The sequence below is a fragment of the Epinephelus moara genome, chromosome 19 (assembly GCF_006386435.1).
Source record: "Epinephelus moara isolate mb chromosome 19, YSFRI_EMoa_1.0, whole genome shotgun sequence".
Classification (NCBI taxonomy): Eukaryota; Metazoa; Chordata; class Actinopteri; order Perciformes; family Serranidae; genus Epinephelus; species Epinephelus moara.
In genome coordinates, this window is record NC_065524.1 from 22,940,165 (window position 1) to 22,959,235 (window position 19,071).

A 19,071-nucleotide genomic window follows, 5' to 3' on the forward strand; every position below is an offset into this window, starting at 1 on the left:
GGGTTGTGTAATATGCAGGCTAATGTGGTATTTCATCACAGTTTTCATGATGAAACTTCCACCAATCAAAGTGAAGTGCGTGGCAGATGTCTGGAGACAGAATGGCAATGTGCTGCTAGGCTAATCCCAAAACCTGTGTATGTGTGTTCTGGGCCTATGCTGGATTTGTATCAGCCTGTAAAGGGTGCAGTGAAGCAGTGAGGAGAGACTAAGAGAGGTGTATTAAGGCAGTGAATCTCACCGCTGTGTGTGTAATGGACTCAGGATGAGGGCTGACCAAGCGCCAGGCTGCTGATAACCTTTAGGAAGGACATTGTTCCTGTGCAGTGGGGGGTGGGGTCGCGTGGGGGGGGGGGGGTATACAGGACTGCTGCAGTACACAGGCACGGCACTGTGATAGGTGGTGCAGTTGTTCATTGGTTCATTGGCTCTCCGGCAGGGTTAGGAGGTAGAGTAAATGGGGCAGTATAGCAAAGTCCCTCATGGCTTCCTGCATACATTTTTCAACACCAGGGTGTATTTCTCCGTGAGACATTTGTCCTCTGTCTGAACCAGCTTCTCCCTGGCATTCCATTAAAAGAAATTTAACAGCCTTTTCTTTCTGTCTTCCTTCCCCTCAGATCACCGCTTAAGGAGGGGGGTCAGTGAAGGACTGTGCGTGAGGAATACATGAAGGGCGGGGTGGGGGAGGGGGCGGCCACCACCACAGCGGCAGTACCACCAAGGTCAAAGTTCACACAGGTAAAAAGATTTTTCCTTCTAATCCAAAGCTTGGTGATTGTTGCACGCTCTCTGGTTTAGTCCTGGCTTCTTTTTTTTCCAACACGGAGCAGACTTGGCACGCAAAGGCGAAGTGAGGGAGTAATGTGGCTGGTTTTGATTGGACCCTCCTGGGCTGGCGGCCGGGGAGGAACTGGGAACTGAGCAGTCTGCAGCTGCTGTTTATGAGGAGCTGTGCAGGATCTTATTTGGCTCTGGCTAAAAAACCCAGCAAGTCCCTGCCGAGAAGCTTGTGGCCAGTGTCAATACTCGGAGAATAGAGCAAAAATCATGGCGCTATGATTCAAGAGCCGTTTGGTTCCAAAGAACTTAAATTTTCTTAATTTTTTCATTTTTCCGCAGTGAGTAGATGCAGGGCAGGGGACAGGGAGGAAGATTCATGTGTTCATGCTGATTTCTAGTGAGAAAAAGTGAATGTGAGTGTAGAGTGCTGACAGGAATTTCTAGACTATGCAACTTCAAGGTTCAGTGTGTAAGATTTAGGGGGATTTAGTGGCACAAAGCAGTGAGGTTAGAATTCAGGAGGTTTCTACCAGGAGCAGAAAATATCCTCAGAGGTCTCTGCCTCTCCATAACACACAGATCTGGTGATCTAAACATTTTCACATTACAAATCATTGTTTTTCTGATGCTGTGCAATGCAAGTGGCTCTATCAAGAGCCAGTGTTTGGTTTGTCCCCTCTGGGCTACTGTAGAAACATGGCTGTGCAACATTGTGATCTCTGTAGAATAGGACCTGCTTCATATGTAGATATAAATGGCTTATTCTATGTAACAAAAACACAACGGTTCTTGTTTTTAGGTGATTATACACTATAGAAAACATACTTATATTCCATGTCTGCCCCAAAATCCTACATACTGTACCTTTAAATTGATACTTTAACTTTTATAAGTCCTCTCTCAAGCCTTAATTAACTGTATGTCGCATTTTTCTGTCCTTTGTAGAATTTTAAGTGTCATGTTTTTGTAATCTGATATTGAATTTAATATCAGCACTACACTATACCGATGAAATGTGATACTTTGAAGAGCTTATTGTGGTCCACATTCAAGCTTCTTGTGCCTGTGCACTTACATTTTTACTCATGGCCCTGAACCAGAAAAGTTAGTCATTTTTAAACTACGTCCTGAGTGGTGTAAAATTCTGCCACCGAGCTCCAGTATTGTGCTCTCTTTTCCTTCTGTATTCTTTGCTACCAGGGATTAAGGAGGATTGGGGGGTGGGTGGGGGGTGGTTTGTTGGGTGGGGGCAGATCCAGAAAGCAAATAAATAAATAAAGTGCTGGTTAATCTTCCTTAGTGCCGTGTGTGTGAACACTGAGCAATGGCACCGCCCGGGGAACATCTGCCTCGCACACAAACACACACATGCATGTGCAATGTGTATGACAGACAGACAGACACAGATACTGTACACACATGCGCGACTAGCAGGGATCAGCCAAAGCGATAAGCGCACGGACGTCAGAGCACAGAAAGCGACAGGTTTAACACTACCCGAACACACACCCGCCGACCATCGGCGGAGTGACAAGTAGTGCACAGTGAAAGAAAAAGAGACGCTGCCAGCCGACGGAACAGAGCCGCAAAAATGTGACAGCACACGACTGCAGAAACATGAAAGTATAGGAGACAAGTTTTGCTGCGTTTCTCTGCTGCTGTCTCGCTGTATTCAGCTCGCCTGGTATCCGTTGGACTCGTATCTGTTCTTTTTTTCTCCTCCTCTCGCATTAACACATACACAGCGCACCAACAGTTGATCAAACAACTGTGCAATTGAGGCAGAATTTGGCCAGACAGCAAGCCAGGATGAGTAATGTAGAGCTCCTCTGGCTTAATTTGTTTAGAAAGCCTATCATCGCTGCAAACATGTTACAGACTGTTGCCGTTTACAGAGGAGTATTTTCCCCTGCAGCTTTAATTGGATGCATTTTTAATGTTAGCGCCACATAGTGTGACCACTGTTGACACTGAACACTGTGGCTGTTTGTGAGGCAATGAAGTCGAGATTGAGGAGAGAGGAAGAGTGTGTGTGTGTTTGTCTGAGTGTGTAATGGTTGGGTGGATTCCCTCTGTGTGTTCTCTTCGCGCTACAGGCGAAATTGATAGTTGTGTGTCAAAGGGTCACGGCTTCGTTATGGAGCAGACGCACGTAGCTGTTGTAGTCTCGCTTTAGCAGTATACAGCCAGACTTCTGTTCCTCCTCGTCCAACTTAAACCAGCTAATCACTGTTTTGTTTTTTTTGCTTGACTTTGGCCTGACGTCCACACTAAGCTGGCAGCTTTGACAACTAAAAACTACACTTTTTGAAAATGGTCTCCAGAGATGAGGAATCGGGGAAAACAGCTTTTGGTAAACAATGACGTAAACCCTGAGTTGCATGAGCAGGTACTGAGGAGCACTGAGGCCAAAAGAACAACATTGTGTTGTTTCTAACCCACCCGTTGTAGAGCTATGACGATTAATCGATTAGTCAATCAAAAGACAGTTAATCGCCAACTATTTTGACTATCGATTAATCGTTTCAGCCAGTTTTCAAGCAAAAATGTCAAACATTTTCTGGTTCAAGCTTCTTAAATGTGAGAATTTGCTGCTTTTCTTTGTCATTTATCATACTTAATGAAGAGTCTTTGGGTTTTGGACGGCTGGTTGGACAAAAGAAACAAATCAGAGAAACTGTGATGAGTATTTTTCACATTTTTTTGACATTTTAGAGACTAAATGATGAATTGATTTGCTGTGAAAATAATTAGCAGGTTAGTCAGTAATGAATATACTCATTAGTTGCAGCCATGGTTGGAAATTAGTCCCAAAAAATATGCATCATCAATATGCGGTTGCTAGATCTGCTTTACTCACCAGCCAACAAAACAATAGTTATCTGTAAGTGGCTGATGGACTTTAAAATCCACCAGCCACGGTGGCCGATGGACAAAAAAAGTTAATTTCAACCCCCTTCGCAGCCCCACTCAGTCGTTTCTCATTTAAAATTTCGCTGATCGCTCAATACAGGCTTTCTATGGACACATATCGTTTGCTTATGTAAAGAGCGCTTTTCAAATTAGCGACGTAGTGGACGTAGTCTTGAGTGTCAGGCATTTCTGGTCTGTTGTCTGCGCCTCGTGCCACATGGCATTCCTAGATAAAGCAAAGGATGTCAGACCTCTTAGGGATTAGCTCACTCCAAGGGAATTAGCATCCCATTCCCAGCCTTCTTCTTCATTCTCGACTGTTTCTCTCCCTCTATCTTGTGTCCTGCACCCACTTCCTTTTTTGTTCATTCTTCCTCTCTTTCCATCTTTCTTCTTCCCCAGATTTAAGGTTTTCTGAGGTAAACGTGTCCATATGACGGATTGACAAGCAGCGCACACACTAATAACTCCTTTGTGCCCTCATGTGTATGTAGATACTGTATATTGGGCGTGAGACACAAAGATAGAACGAGAGACAGTATGAGACTAATCAAGATTCTCATTCTCTGAGGAGTTTCACCTCAGGGTGCTGCAGCTTAGGAGACTGTGATGATATTCAAAAGACAGGAATGTGTATTTTTATCCTCGCCGCTGATATTTATTGTGGTTACCGTCTTAACGGCCCATTTTTCACATACACAAGCTGGCCTTTTTTGGGTAGTGTGCTGCGAGAGGCATCTCGCAAACAAGCAGAGGTAGAAAGTGGTGAGAGTGGGAGGATGAGAGAGAACATTGTCTTCTCTTTTCCAGCTCAGGGACAGAGCAGAACAGGTTGTGTGAGGATACTTGCTATCCTTAACAACGTCTAACACTGCCTCAGGGCCACCTCCACTTCTGTGATGCAGCAGAGAGTTGTGTTGTTAAGAGGAGTCAGAATATTTGCAACACATTCCTCAGCGTCAGATGGCATTCCTGGTACACTATAATTACCAGAGTAACACTTTCACTTGGACATGTTTAAACATCATTAATGCAATAACTTTTTACTAATGTCTTAAAATGGTTTTCTTTAATAGATTTAAATTACTTTTTGTCACAGCTAAGACTCATTAAACGTAATTAGTGATATACTTACGTGGATTTGGTGTGCAACCTCAATAGATCAGGACGCATCAGGGTGTTTTTCTGGCTTTGTTTTCTTTTTCTTTCACTTCGTGTTAACGTTAATTTATCCAACTTGTGACTTAGGTTCATAGTTTGGCCATCTTCCTATCATAGTAGAGCTAAAAATAGTGATATATATGTTGTACTGCTGAGAGCTAGGACTTCACTAAAAAGGATTCACATAGGGCAAGAAACAGGAGCGAGCGGATGATCATACAGGTCGTAAACAAACCCCCAGGCTAACCAAACATGTTTGCAAGAGAAAACAAAGGTGAAAAGGTTAAATTATTTCAAGCGTCTGGAATTCTGGTTCAACTTTGACTTCAGCGTTTCCTGTGCAATGACTAAGTGTTGCCAGTATTTTATTTGCACAGCTTCGTCAGACTTAGTTTCAGTGTTACGAAGGTGAGTACAAAGTTCTCATAACTAGAGGCCCATTTTCTTTCTGATTTTGATTTGCCGTTTTTTTTTATTTATTTTTTTAAAGTCTGCCGATTTGAATTATATTTCTTTCTGAGCACAATAATCGACAGCATACAAAGACATTTTTGTAACTTCACTCAATGAAAATTCAATTGTATCTTCATAAGAAAACATAAACCATCAAATAACTTTTACATTTTCTTCAAAACTGCACCAGGCTAGAATACATCTCTCACTTTCACTTAAACAAATCTCAAAATATAAAGTGTTCCAGGTTACTGAACAGCTTTTGTACCCATTAAATCAAACTGACAATGAATTTTATTAAGCATGCTTTACTTTCTAAGAAGAGAACAGGTGCTACAGATCTAGATATGCTCAAATAAATTACCTACATATCAGAGAAGAATCAGAGAGAATATTTTTCTATGCTGGATAGGAAGGCCTATTATTAGAGAGTCAATTATCATCAATTTAATTAGTTTTTTGTAGATATTTCTCACAAAACTATTTATAAATCAGCATCTATTTACAAGAATATTAAGGTGTTTGTACAGGATATATAAACTCCCACTCCTGCGGTGAGTAGCATTTTCCTGCACCTCGCAAGAGGAGAGGTGAGACCCCACACTGTAGGCAGAACAGCTGGTCACTACGATTACTCTGAGCAGTGAGCATGGAAATGAATTACAGCTTTTTCCCTGATGGTTGGAATAAGTTGCTAAATTTGTCGCTCCTCTGTTTTAGAAATGATGTTGCTAAGAGGGGTCGTGACAAAGCATTGGTATTTTACAACCTGGGAATCAGAAGGGGTTGCAGCAGCTGTTTAGGCCAAATACTTTAGGTATGGTACCTTTGGAACCAAAAGTAACCCTTTAGACATGGTACCTAGACCCTAGTGTTTCCACCACAAACGGTACCCTTAAATGTAGGCGGGGTTGTTGTCACTCACTGCTCCGTCCATTGGCCAAAACTGCAGAAATAAGACATATTTACAATATAACAGAAATTTCTCATAAATTTCTCCAAATGCAGATGTAATCTGAAATGATATCACGCCAGTAGGCCGCCATCTTTCTGCGCCGGTCAGTCCATGATGTTATCCATCACTGGGTCTCTCTCTCTGTCTGCCGTCGTCAATTACCCAGAGGAAAACAACATTAGAGGCCTGAATGGGACACGGAGCCGTGGCAGGCCTGACATGGCTGTGTTATATGATTACACAACCTGTTGGCTGTCCGCCTGTCAAGTGTCTCCCGGCCCTGATGAATGGCTGTAATATGCCACGCATCACAACACGCCACGCCACACACTCATTAATGGCTTCTCATAATGCCGGGGACGTTCCTCCAATGCCGCGGCAGGATTCCCAGAGAGACGGGGGAGAGGGTGAGAGAGGGAGGTGGTAGTCGGTAGAGTGAGAGTGAGAAATGGCGTTCATGAATACTCCAACCTTGTTTCCGTGTCACCATTCAAGGCAGTAAACAAAAGAAACATGGTGTCCTCATTTGAATAATTTCACAAATGGTGTGGCAAGACGCCAGCATCGCACTCACACGTAACTCCAAGTGAATGAACGAAGGATGGCAGGGATGGGACGAGAGCACAAAGCGAAGGGAGATGCAAGAATTATTATTTTTAAAAGTGCAACACATATGTTTCTCAATTAGATACGTACTCGTCCATCTGTGGCCTATTTGCATAGATTATCAGAAATGTGTGCAATGCGGCATGCACGCCAGTGTGTGGGAACACTACAATAGGGATGCTTGAAGAAAGGAGATTGAATCGGTCGTCTGTCGGATGCCATCTGAAGCTTAGCTGATTGCTCTTTCTTTCAGTGAATTAGGAGGCACGCTACCCAAGATCCTCCAAACTACTCGACTCTGAGCTATAACAAACAGATTTGATTCTCATAGTGACACTGCTCTCTGCAAATTAAACGGGTGAAAATAGTTCTGAATGAGCTATTTTCTAAGGTCTCAATGGGGGTTGTTGTGTACAAGTGGCTTTGTGGCAGCAAACTAAAGTAGTTTTTCACAAAGTGTACCGGCCATGCAGAGGTTATCTAAAACCCACACGACCCTGAGCCACATTAGTTGGTGGTATTTATGGCTCTGTCAGGATTCTGGTGTGTAATGCCTACCGGGAAGCATCAGCCACTTGGAAGGAACCGCATTGATAAGCACGTTCTTTCTCTGGATTTGACACGTCTGTGCTCAATATACTGCGCCGCAGCTTTGTCTTGTCATATATTGTGCGTTGTCTCACATTAAAGTCGGTGTTTTGATAGAACGAGACACAGATGTTAAGAGATTTTCAATTTCACCTCGCTCAGATGTGCCAGCATTTCCAGGCTGAATGCCGTGGAGGAAAGTACTGAACAGTGCCGCACCTGCAGTGTGTGTGTCTACGAGAGAGGAAGAGACAGTCTGTATATTCCTCTATCTGCGCGCCCGCGTTAGTGTATGCGTTCTCCCTCGCAGCTTGAGTTTCTCGGTTTGAAATGCAACACCTGCAGATGTGTCTTGTAAACTGCAGCCCCCAGCTTCTCTCCCATTCAAAGGGGACCATTGAAACAAAGCAATTAAAGTCGCTCTCTACACGGGGCGACGATGTGGTGCGTGGGTGTGCCTGCCTGCACACGAGTGTGTGAGTGATTTTTCCATTGTTTTAACACCAGAATCTTTAAATCAAACAGCAAAGAGATCTAAACTCCAGCAGGAAAGAGGACAGCTCTGCGCCAATCACAACATTAGCTGCTCTGTCATATTCATAGTCTGTTTAAATGTGGAGGTCAGAGGTCACTGACAACCTGTTGACACTGAGCAGATTTATGCAACATGCACACACACACACACACACACACACACCCATGCAAACACGCAGGCAGCCACAGCCCAGTCTTTGGCGCAGAGCGTTATAGCAGTGGTTTCTTGTTGCTGCTGATCTTTGGGTCCTTCCAGCTCCAGATACCAGAGCCTGAGTTATTCTCCGCTCCGCTCCCTGACCCTCCTAATTGAGAACGGCTGTGGCTGAGAAAGAGAGAGCGAAACAGACAGAGGGAGAACAGATTCTTGTGTGGAAGAAAGAAACACCAAAAGAACAAGTAAATGAAAAGGGGCAGAGAGCTGGACCTGTGCAGGCCAATGCTGATCAAGTGGAGGATGGCTGTGTGCTCAACAGTTGGCCTTATGAAAGCTGAACCTCCTCCTCTGTGGCCACGAGCCAAGCAGAGCCAAGCACAATGTCCTAAATGTAGGTGTAGCTTTTCAGTGCAGTATATGATAGCTGTAACAAAGAAAAAATGAGGGAAACAGTGCTCAGAGTGGAGAGAGCGCTGCATAAAGGGAACTCAAACCAGAGGGCTGGGAGGAGGAGTGGTAAGCTCAGTGACAGCTGCACGCATGTCGTAGTGGGTGACGGTCTGTCCGTCTGTCAGAGCAGATATTTCTGTCTGTTTAGTGCTGCCTTACTGGCTGCCAGAGACACTCCTCATGTCATCGCTGGGTGCCTGCTGTCACTGGCTAAAAAGGAGAGAGGGAGTGGAGTGTGTGTGTGTTTGTATGTGTGTGTGTGTGTGTGTGTGAGAGAGGGAGAGAGTGACAGAGAGAAACTCGAGCAGCTGTCTTGAAAGCTCCTCTACTCTGTCAGTACATCTTGAATCTGCTTTCCCCTGATATCTCTGCGGTAAGACAGTGTTTCAGTCAGTTGTTTGGTCAGAAGTCCGTCTCTCTGCTGTTACAGGAACACACTTTTGGGGAAACCAGCGTTTTGCACAGCTGGCGATGAGTTCATACCACCTGCATCTATACATCTGCCGCCATTGTTCAACCTGTCTTTGAAAAGCAGGGTTTTAAAGGATTAAATGAGGGTAAACATAAGGAATCATCACCGGAGTTATGTGATACAGCTGTTTTTCTCAATGCAAAGCTATGTTTTCATCCAACCTGCATGTTTTTGTTTAGAGTATGTGGGACCTGGCTTGTGCAAATGCAAAAGCAAATTGCTGTAGTTGGGTTTCCATCCAAATATTGCACAAATTTTATCCAAATGTTCAGAAAATAGGCAAAAGAACATGCAAATTCATGTGCTTTTCCTTCGAAATAAGTAGTAGGTGGTTCTAATTCTTCAGTCAGGTGCCACCATGGATGTCTAGAACTAGAAAGAGCGTTGGAGGTTGTATATTCCCAAGAAATTTGTTCAGTGGTACATGACAGCTAAAAAAGTTTGACATTCTGGATGCAAAATTACATAGATCATCCTTATCATTGGACTCATAGAGCAGGTCCCCTAAAGGCTTTGCAGACCGAGTGGCAAACTTCCATTGGGCTAGCCAGCTACTTCCGGTTTAGCGCTCTGCTAACTCGAATGAGAATGAAGTAATTTAATAGTTTTGTAGACTTTCGAAATGTTATCGGACCTAATAGATCAAATCCTGAAGGTGAAACGAGACATTTAGCGTGGGTTGTGACACAAGTGCGTCCACTGATTTTTCTCTTTCACAATGTAAGTCGATAAAAAGTCTTTTTGGACCCAATAGCATCACATGATGGACCTGGAAGTTGTAGTTACACAGTTTGACCACTATGTAGGATTGGCTTTAAAGTCTGGTGCACTTACTGGGAGCATTGGCACTACAGCAGAAAATTGCGCAACGGGATGACAGAATTAAAAGAGCGCCAGTCAAACCTCGGTAACACTTTACTTGAAGGTATCTACATAAGAGTGACATGACACTGTCATAACAATGACATGACACGGTCATGAGCCTGTCATGAACATAATGTACATGTCATAAACGTTTATGACTGCTGTCATTAAGTGTCATCCGGTTTTTGTAATGACAAGTTGACATTATTTGGGTTGTCTTGATTATGACAACTTGACATTAATTAAAGTGACATTACCAGAAGTTGTCTTTGTCATGACAACTTGACATTAAATTTGTTTGGGATGTCCTTATAATGACAACTTGACATTAACCAGGATGACATTATGTTAATTTTAAGTTGTCATTATAAGGACACCCCAAACAAATTAATGTCAACTTGTCATGACAAAGACAACTTCTGGGTAATGTCACTTTAATTAATGTCAAGTTGTCTTAATCAAGACAACCCAAACAGTGTCAACTTGTCATTACAAAAAACGAATGACACTTAATGTACATAATGTTTATGACAAGTTCATGGCAGTGTCATGTCATAGTTATGACAGTGTCATGTCACTCTTATGTAAATATCTTCGAGTAAAGCGTTACCCAAACCTCTAACGAAGGAAAACAATGGATGTTTAATGACGGAGAGAACCTGAGAGTTCTTAACAACTTATACTCTATACTAAGAATATATACAGAGGCTATGTGCTTTTTGGAAGAAGTCTGGTGTTCAAAGCCATCCAGAGTCATCCTAGTGGCCTATGCAATGACGGTAGGTCATACATCAAAATTTATCTGATGAATCTGTTTCTATCGCACTTAGTCCCATTTAACCTTTACAGATATACCATCTCACATGCAAATCGAAAATGCGCATAAGAAATAAGGGATGGAAACACACACTGGGGACTTCACAATGATCAAAGTTTTTCCCTGCTGATGCAAATTCAGATGGAACTAGTTAAGAACATTTGAATATAAGGTACGTGTAACATAAGGCCAGGGACTGACTGAATGTAACTGATAGCAAAAACACTTCATTTCATAATGACATTGACAGCGAAGACACTGAAGTGGAGTTTGCGTTGTGCTCGATCTGCGTAACAAGGTATGTATCAGCACTGGTACATCCACGATCCATGCATCCTTACTCTATCGCCTCCAAATGTCAAAGACAGAGTAAGACACTGATCCCCAAATTGTTCCGGCTGAGCGGGCCAGTGTCTTTAAACGCAGCTTCACCACCATTAGTGTGTGAGCCTGGGTAAATTAGAGGCTTTGTGAAGCACTTTGTCTCGTTCAGGTTGAGAACTGCTTCATGAATGCAGCTCATATACCAGACAAAATTAGGAATCATATAAATGACACAAAACGAGGCGGTAAAAGGTTTTTGTTGTCGAACCAGTTTAAAACCTGTACGTCCTTGGCCCTGTAGGAATCTGTTCTAAAGCTCCTTTCAGTGGAGGTGGTGAGCACAGTGCTGTGTGGTAGATACTGTTTATTAGTTAACCCTTAAAGGTTTTGAAGCACCAGAACGTACCCCCAGCATGCACACAGTGTTGCCTGATAGTATACGACGACTCATATTATCTCTGAAAACTTGTAGCAGCTGTAATGAAAAGACACGGTGCAAGGCGGCTGAGTCTGTCAGTTTTGTGTAGGAGGTACAATTTACATGAAATATTAAATAAAAATAGCATACTGTTTTAAATTCCCTGGGTCAACTGAATGTGAGTGTGGGTGGCACAGTTAGACAGAGCAGAGCTGAAATTCACTGTGTGCAGTCGTTTCTTTCCCGAAATACTTCCATAAATTACCCCGGCTAGTCTGTTCAGTGTATCATAAAAATATCTCATGATTTACAGTTTTGCAGGACAGAATACCAAATATACCTGACAACTGTTTACTGAATGGTTTGACCTCATATTTTGGATAAAACTAGTTGTAATGGCTGCTATCGTTTAACATGCTGAAGAGGAACGATCAGCATGAAGCACATGGATGATTCCAGTGCCTGCACTTTCATTACTGGAACAATGGGCCAATCTGTTGAAAACATCATGTATTCCTTTAAAATCATGGGTTTCTGTTTTCCTACTAATATGGCGTATTTTTGCCTTAAGTGCTGCCCATTGACTGTTTGATTGCAATCATCTGTTGTTGGAGTGCTGTCGTCTGATTACAAACACGTGTTTTCGCCAACCGAGATGGCCGCGGAGTGAGGTAATGGAATATTAAGAAAATTTTAAGAGCATTAGTAAGGTACTGGGCTGCACAGTGGCTCGTGGTTATCATGACGGTTGAGGGTTTGCACCTACAGGGCCCAAAACGATGAATTTTTCACGTTCTCTGGGTGTCAGCGTGTGTTTTCTCTGTGTGCTCTGCTTTTCATGCAGCTTAGGTTGACTGGAGGTGTGAATGTGTGCAACCCTGAAGGGGATAAGTGGGTATATAAAACAGAGGGATAGGTAGCGATTCTGGACGTCACCTCTGATTTAAAGTTCCTCAGATATCTCAACTTTTCTTAACCTCTCTAGGACTGTTCCACGGGATCTCTCAACAAGATACTTGTATGACTTAATGTATCGAGGAAGCAGGGTCACTTAATTCTGTGAATGTAATTCCCAGGCTGGAAAACCCCTGATTTGAACAGTGGTATGAGCTTTCACAGTGACGTCGCCTATAATTTTGCGGCAGCCGTGACAACATAAGTCCAACTTTAGATTCTGTACCGTCAGTGTTCGCTTCCTCTGACTCCTCCGGTGCCCTGACAGCCCTGTAACCACACACCCATGTTTATGTTCTTTAGGTTAACACGGTTATCTCTGTACGCAACCTGAGCCCTCAACCTACATGGGCACTTGGCATACGTGTGTGTGGTTGCGTGTGTGTGATCTTGCAGCTGCAGGACCCGTCTCTTTTCCCCCCACGTCTCTCTCCAGAAAGAGCTGCAGGGACTTGCCAGTATTTTCATTCCCTCTGGAGGCATTTCCGCACGCTAACAAAGCCCGGCCTGCGTGATGAAACAGAGAGGAAGCAGCTTTTGTGAAGGGAGCAGCCGATTTTTCGGAGTGTGTGTGCGTGTGTGTACACTGCTGACCCTGGCTAACAGTTAGTTACATGCAAATTTACTTTTGAGCTTGCAATTCAGGTTGCTCCGGGCTCTTGTTTGCAGACGAGCCTACTGTAGCACGAGAACAAGCCTACTCTGTTTCCCATTCACAAGACAGAGTTGCCTCTTGTTTGCCTCTAATTAACTGGCATAATACCTAGCTTGTTGGATTGGTTAGTGCTTTTTCACAGGGCTTGTTAACCACTGGCCTTTCACAGTCTTCACTTCCTGTGTGGCTTTTGCCAAAAGGAAATGTGTGCTGTGGCCCAGGTCACAATTCTCCAGGGCGTCTGGCTCATGTAAGGGACCAAATCAAAACCACTAATAATTCCTACATTTTAATAGAACTAATATAAAAACACTCATGTCTGCAGTAAATAAATAACACTGATTTAAATGAGAGACATTCTTGTCCAGCTCTGCTGTGTTTTGGGTTCACTGTCAGAGTATTAATTCTCTTTCCTGCCAGATACGATTTGTTAAGTTTCCAGAAATAACTCCTAGGTTTTGGCAGGAGCTGAGGTCGAAGCTCACACGAAACATTTTTGCTGTCTCACTTGAGGTCATGACACAGCTACCGAAAATCACAAATGTTTTTTTTTTCTTTCTTTCTTAAATTGGAGCAAAAGCAAAGCAGGGTCTGGAAACCGCAGTGTCGCTGAAGCTGAGATTTTCTTTTGGGGTTGTCTAGAGTCAGCGTCCTGTGGGTTTTTAGCCAGGGCCCTGTGACACACGCTCATGCCCATAAACAGGGATTTGGCCCTCTGGAGAAAATAACCTTGATAATTACTGGGTGCATATGGACCTGCCCACAGTGGGAGGGGGAGGAGGTGTAGGAGGAGGAGGTGGAGACGGGGGTTGACTGAGAAGGAGAAAGAGAGGGAGAGAGCCACATCCGCTGGTGCATTCCTCCATGCTTTGTCATAGTGGTGCCGAGTTTCCCCTCAGTTTGCACGGAGATTTCCACGAAGCAGAGGGCGCAAAGGGCTACTGACGCAACGCTCGGGGCTGTGGATGCTGACATTTTAAAGTTTAACAAGGCAACAAGCCTGCACATTCATAGACTCCCCACGGTAACAAAAAGACAACAAAAGTGTTTAAAGAGTAAACAGAAGAGCGCTGCTGCACAATGGCCAAAAAATTGGAGACATATGGAGGTGGGGATTCATGGAGGAGAAGACACAGCCTGGTGACCTAACTGCTGATGTGCTCATAGATTTCGCCTCTCCCACTCTTTCTGCCTGCATCACGTGGTCCCTCTGGTCTGGCTGAATTGGCATCATTACAGCAGCCAGAGCTGAATGTCTGTGGTTGGCTCGTCGCCCGTCTGCTCGCCTGTCATTCAGCTGGTTAAAGAGGCCTTGTTGAACCGCTGCACTGTGCCCGGCTACTACAGGGCCATTCATGCCTGTAACGGCAGAAACAGCCAAGTCCTGTCATCAGCGCTAGCTAGCACATACCAATTTACTACTGGAAATGACAAGGGCATTTTGCTTGGTAAGCACAGTTTCCCCCGAGCAAACCTCGTAACCTGTTTTATTTTTCTGAAAGTTTAGATTACATTTCAGAGAATGAGAAGCGAGTGTCTTTAGACAAACACAGTGTTTGCGTCTCGAATATGTTCTGTCTCTGTTGCATGTGCGCCGCCTACATCGAGTGTAAAGTGAAATAGACTGATCCGTTCCCCAAGGAATCATACAACAACAGCACAAAACAACAAAACAGATCCTTTGTGCCGCCTCGGATGCTGGAAATTTCAAACAGAGGACTTGAAAATGCAGTTTGTCACTCCGAGAGAGTTTTTTTTTTCCTCCTCTTGCTTGTCAGCTTCTCTGTGTGCCTTTGCCTAATGGCAGCTCATCCTGTCACACATGACCTGTGCCTTAGCTGAAACGCTCTCCATCCACTCCCCAGTCCCAGTGTGACACACAGAGTGAGGACATGCATGAGAGCCATGACTTCATCCTGCTCTCTCCCTCCTTTCTCCGACTCCTCTTTGCCTCCTCCCCCTCCTCATCCTTCACTCTCGCTCCCTTGTACTTTTTGTCTTGCTCCCCTACCCCTCGCTCCGTGTCTGCAGTCCTAACATCTTCCTGCTATGATTAGCTATAGTGTTTTTTCCCCAGCCAGTGTAATGTCTAGAGCCTCCCGTGTCCTTGGAAAGCAGCCTAATAAGCTCAGACACACACTGCTGTCTCTGCGCTCCACAGGCCTATTCTCCAGTGTCACCCAGCGCACACTGAGGTAAACAAAGACTGCCACACACACGTACACACGCACTACCCTGGTGTGCTAATAGACCAGCATACCAGCCCACTGAGGGCAGCGTTGACGCTAGCTTGCTAACGATGACCTTCCGTGTGCCAATCACAACAAATCTGCTCCCTGATTTGAATACGGGGAGGAGAACAGTGTAAATTGAAAGCAGAAATCCCCCTGGTGTGAGACAAGATGAGCCTCTGAATAAATTATTCAGATGGCAGCCTCTTTCCTGCATGATTCTCGCCTTCTGCTACGTTTAATGGCATCTGTGACGATGCCCATTGGAGATTAATCCAGATGTAAGACGTTTGTGTGTGTTTGTGCATGTGCGCTGACATGTGTATGTGTGTTTCTGTCTGCCTGTGTGTGTGTGGCCTGCTCACCCCTCTTCTCATGCATCCCGTTGTGTCGTATGATGGGGAAACAAAGCCTCAACAGGGGAATTTATGTCTTCTCCGGAGAGGGCTGTAAATAAACAACTAGTGAATCAATGCCTCCATTTGTTTTTCTCTGATAATTCTGCCTGTGTCGTGAGGCGGTGTGACAGTGTTTTGCAAGCCGGCGGAGCTCTCAGCAGCCATATTTCCTCTCTGCGAGAGTGAGAAAACATGCCACACCGGCCTCATGTTTCATTACCAGGGATCAGTAAATTACTGTGTGCTTTTTTATTCCGCTCACTACAGCTCATTTAACACCATGATGTAGCGGTTGTATGAGTGGGAAATAATACCGGCATTAGATATTATGCTTTAGAGCTACTCAGTCAACTAAAGACACTCGGGCATAGAAATTACCAGGTGCAATTGAATAGGAAAACCCACAGCAGGTTCTGTGGTGAATGTGATTCAGTCTGTGTGAGCATCATTGATTCGCTGCAAAAGGATGACCTTCCCCTGACACCAGCGTTTACAAATGGTTGAAATATACTGTGTTTGTGAATATGCTGTTTGCAAAGATTTTTATATTTTCATTTTTTATAATAGAAGTGGTTAAAAGTGTGTTTGTAAGCCATTTTTCTTATGAGGGAAGATAAATTCTTAAAACCTGTTAAAGGCTCAGTTCACCCAAATTACAATGAAGCACATTTTTGTTGCTTCTGGGGTCTCGTACACACAAAATGAGGCCTGAAAGAGTCGTACGCCATTTCCCACGAAAAAGTTGTGATCTATAAAAGCAGACTTGATGGGAGACACTTTGACCCATGCTTACGAACATTTTGGAGACAGGAAATTGGCCGATGGTGAGGTTGAAGCCTGATTGAAGAAACTGTCGAATATTTCTTGGAGCACGCCATTTTTGGCTTTGTCTGTACGTACATTTTTAGTATGGATCCTATGCAGTGGAGGTGAGAGAATCCTAGCTTCTGTTGAGGCTTCGAATGTCATCATATAATTAAGTGAGTCCTCTTCATTAAATCAGATTTCTTTAATAAGTACATCTAATTTATGGTGCTGTTAGATTGCTGCTAGACCTCCCGGTTAATACAGGAGTGTGCTTCCCTTTGTGTGTGGCAAGTGGGAGGGCAAACTGTTTTTGACCACACGGAAAATGCTGAACAAATGTTTGCATAGTACGTTATTATTTTGTAGTGGATAGGTTTAAACTTTGTTTCTCAACAAAGCTGTGGTGAAGGTGTGGTTAGGCTTAGGCTCCAAAACCATTTGGTAATGGTTTGGAAAAGATCATGTTTTGATTTAAAGCAACCAGGCCAAAAAGGTGCTGGGAAATGCCCTGGCTTGGTGCCACAAACACTCAGAGTGGGAATCATCAGAGGCTCCACAATACGATATTAGCATGATACAGTCACGATACAATATTATTGTGATTTTAAATATATTATTGAGATTTATTACCTTTTTTCGACTGTAAAGTATATCCCCAAAGGAAAACTTTGTCAGCATCTGTTTTATGTAATAAGATTAAGTTTTTAGTCTGTTTATCTCACTTTGGCCATTTTTTTGGCAGCAAAATGTATCTAGTGGACTGAAAAAGCAACTGATTATATTACTCTAGTTGGCTACCTAAAGTCGAATTTGTATTTGTGATATTAATAATTTAAGTACTGTGTGACGATACGATATTGCCACATAAAAATATTGCAATACTATGGTGTATCGTGGAATGTGGAATTTGAATGTCAAAGTTATTAATGAAGCCTCAAAATATACGGTACAGCCCTACATCTTATTCCATGAACAGTCAAGTCAACTTTATTTATATAGCATATTAGCTCAATATGCTTAAGATACATAATACATGACAAATGTGAAATATCATATAAAATGATAAAGTATTACATATATTAAAACAAGCAGGACATGATGAAAACAAACGTAAAAGAAAAGAAGGTATTATTGTTATCATTATTCCTAAAAAAAAGGGGAGATAACAATAATAACACGGATTCCTAAAACAAATCAAAATACACTTAAAAACCGAACTAAGTGCTTGCGAAAAACACTGTTGTAGCAGACCGTAGTTCATGTGGAAGAGAATTCCAGAGAATAGGACCCTAATTACTGAAAACACCATGAGCTGATAGAGAGCTGATTTTAGGTACAATGAGTAGACCTTGATTTGATGATCTAAGGGATCTCTGTGGTGTGTAAACAGTGTTTCTATTACTACTGGTAATGTTAAGATGGAGGCAGAAATCTCTCAGACTCAGGTACCACTGGAGATAAATAAGACAGTATGTTTTTTCCTTGTTTTTGGGTGGTTGAGGAGGTGAATCAGCCCTTTAAATAAACTGTTATTGTGCCTAAGTGCAGTTCTGTGGTCTTCAGTAACGATAGCGTGCAGAGCCAGGTCCTATAAAATATGAGGGGAGTTACTTGTATTAGCTCCGGCTCGATGACTAATAGCTGCAGTGAATAATGGTGTGAGCAGAGTGATCCCAGTTCTTAAGTTATAAAGGTAACCTCCCAGTGTGTAAACCTTGATTAGGAAGAAATCATTCAGCTAACGCTGCTGTTGGTAATGCCAACATGACTACACACAAGAGCCTCTAATGAGCGCTGGTTTACCATGGATTCTTTGTGCTCAAGTACCCTTCTCTGTATCCCATATCCAAGTGTGAAATTACAATATCAGATCATATTTAGTTAATTAAACTCATATGACTAATTTAATTTGACTCAAATATGGGGGAAAATGAATAAATCATGGAGGCGTATTTAGCTTGCTAGCGCTGGTGTTAACAGTAATTAAATGTGGGGCAATCTGTAGCCTGTGAAGATAGCTCAAGTCCGCCTACTGTACGAGTACACATGTGGAGAAAATGTAAGCCAGACGGTTTTGGGAAGCAGACTAGCAGAATATTAATGAAATGATGTGGGAGTTTCAAACACAGAAATAAAGTGAGTTAAAGATGCAGTCCTGTAAAGTGAGCCAGTGCATTAATAGTCGGCGAGTGGTCGTCCCATTAGGAGATCTGCTCATCGTTGTAGCCAGCGAAGAGCCAGAAGCAGAGGAGAAATATTCCTCCATGATTAGAGCCTGGAGAGTTCAAAGACAGCTGCTTCTGCAACTAAGACGGACGCAAAACACTCACGAGGAAGACGAGAAATCAACTTGTATTTGTCATTTAAGTATTTCATGTTTCATATTTGGCGGGGATTAGAGATGCACATTCTCTCCAGCTCTGTCAGTCCTTGTTATGTGCCTCCAATCTGTCAGATGCACGACAGGGTGCTTTATTACATCTCGATAAATGATGCCACCTAAGTCTTGTTTTCCTATCACTAAAAAGCAG

The 19,071-nt window shown here is 43.2% G+C and overlaps 1 protein-coding gene across 6 annotated transcripts in view; it reads left to right on the forward strand.

Moving 5' to 3' along the window:
- zmiz1a (zinc finger, MIZ-type containing 1a) overlaps nt 1-19,071 on the forward strand; it is a 125,840-nt gene that overhangs the window by 27,064 nt on the left and 79,705 nt on the right. For 4 of the 6 annotated variants that reach the window (XM_050071405.1, XM_050071402.1, XM_050071400.1 and 1 more), the window contains exon 2: nt 621-741. The exons of the other annotated variants lie outside the window; for them this stretch is intronic. The gene's annotated coding sequence lies outside the window, so the exon portion shown is untranslated. The remainder of the gene's footprint in view (nt 1-620; nt 742-19,071) is intronic. 6 annotated transcript variants of the gene reach the window in all.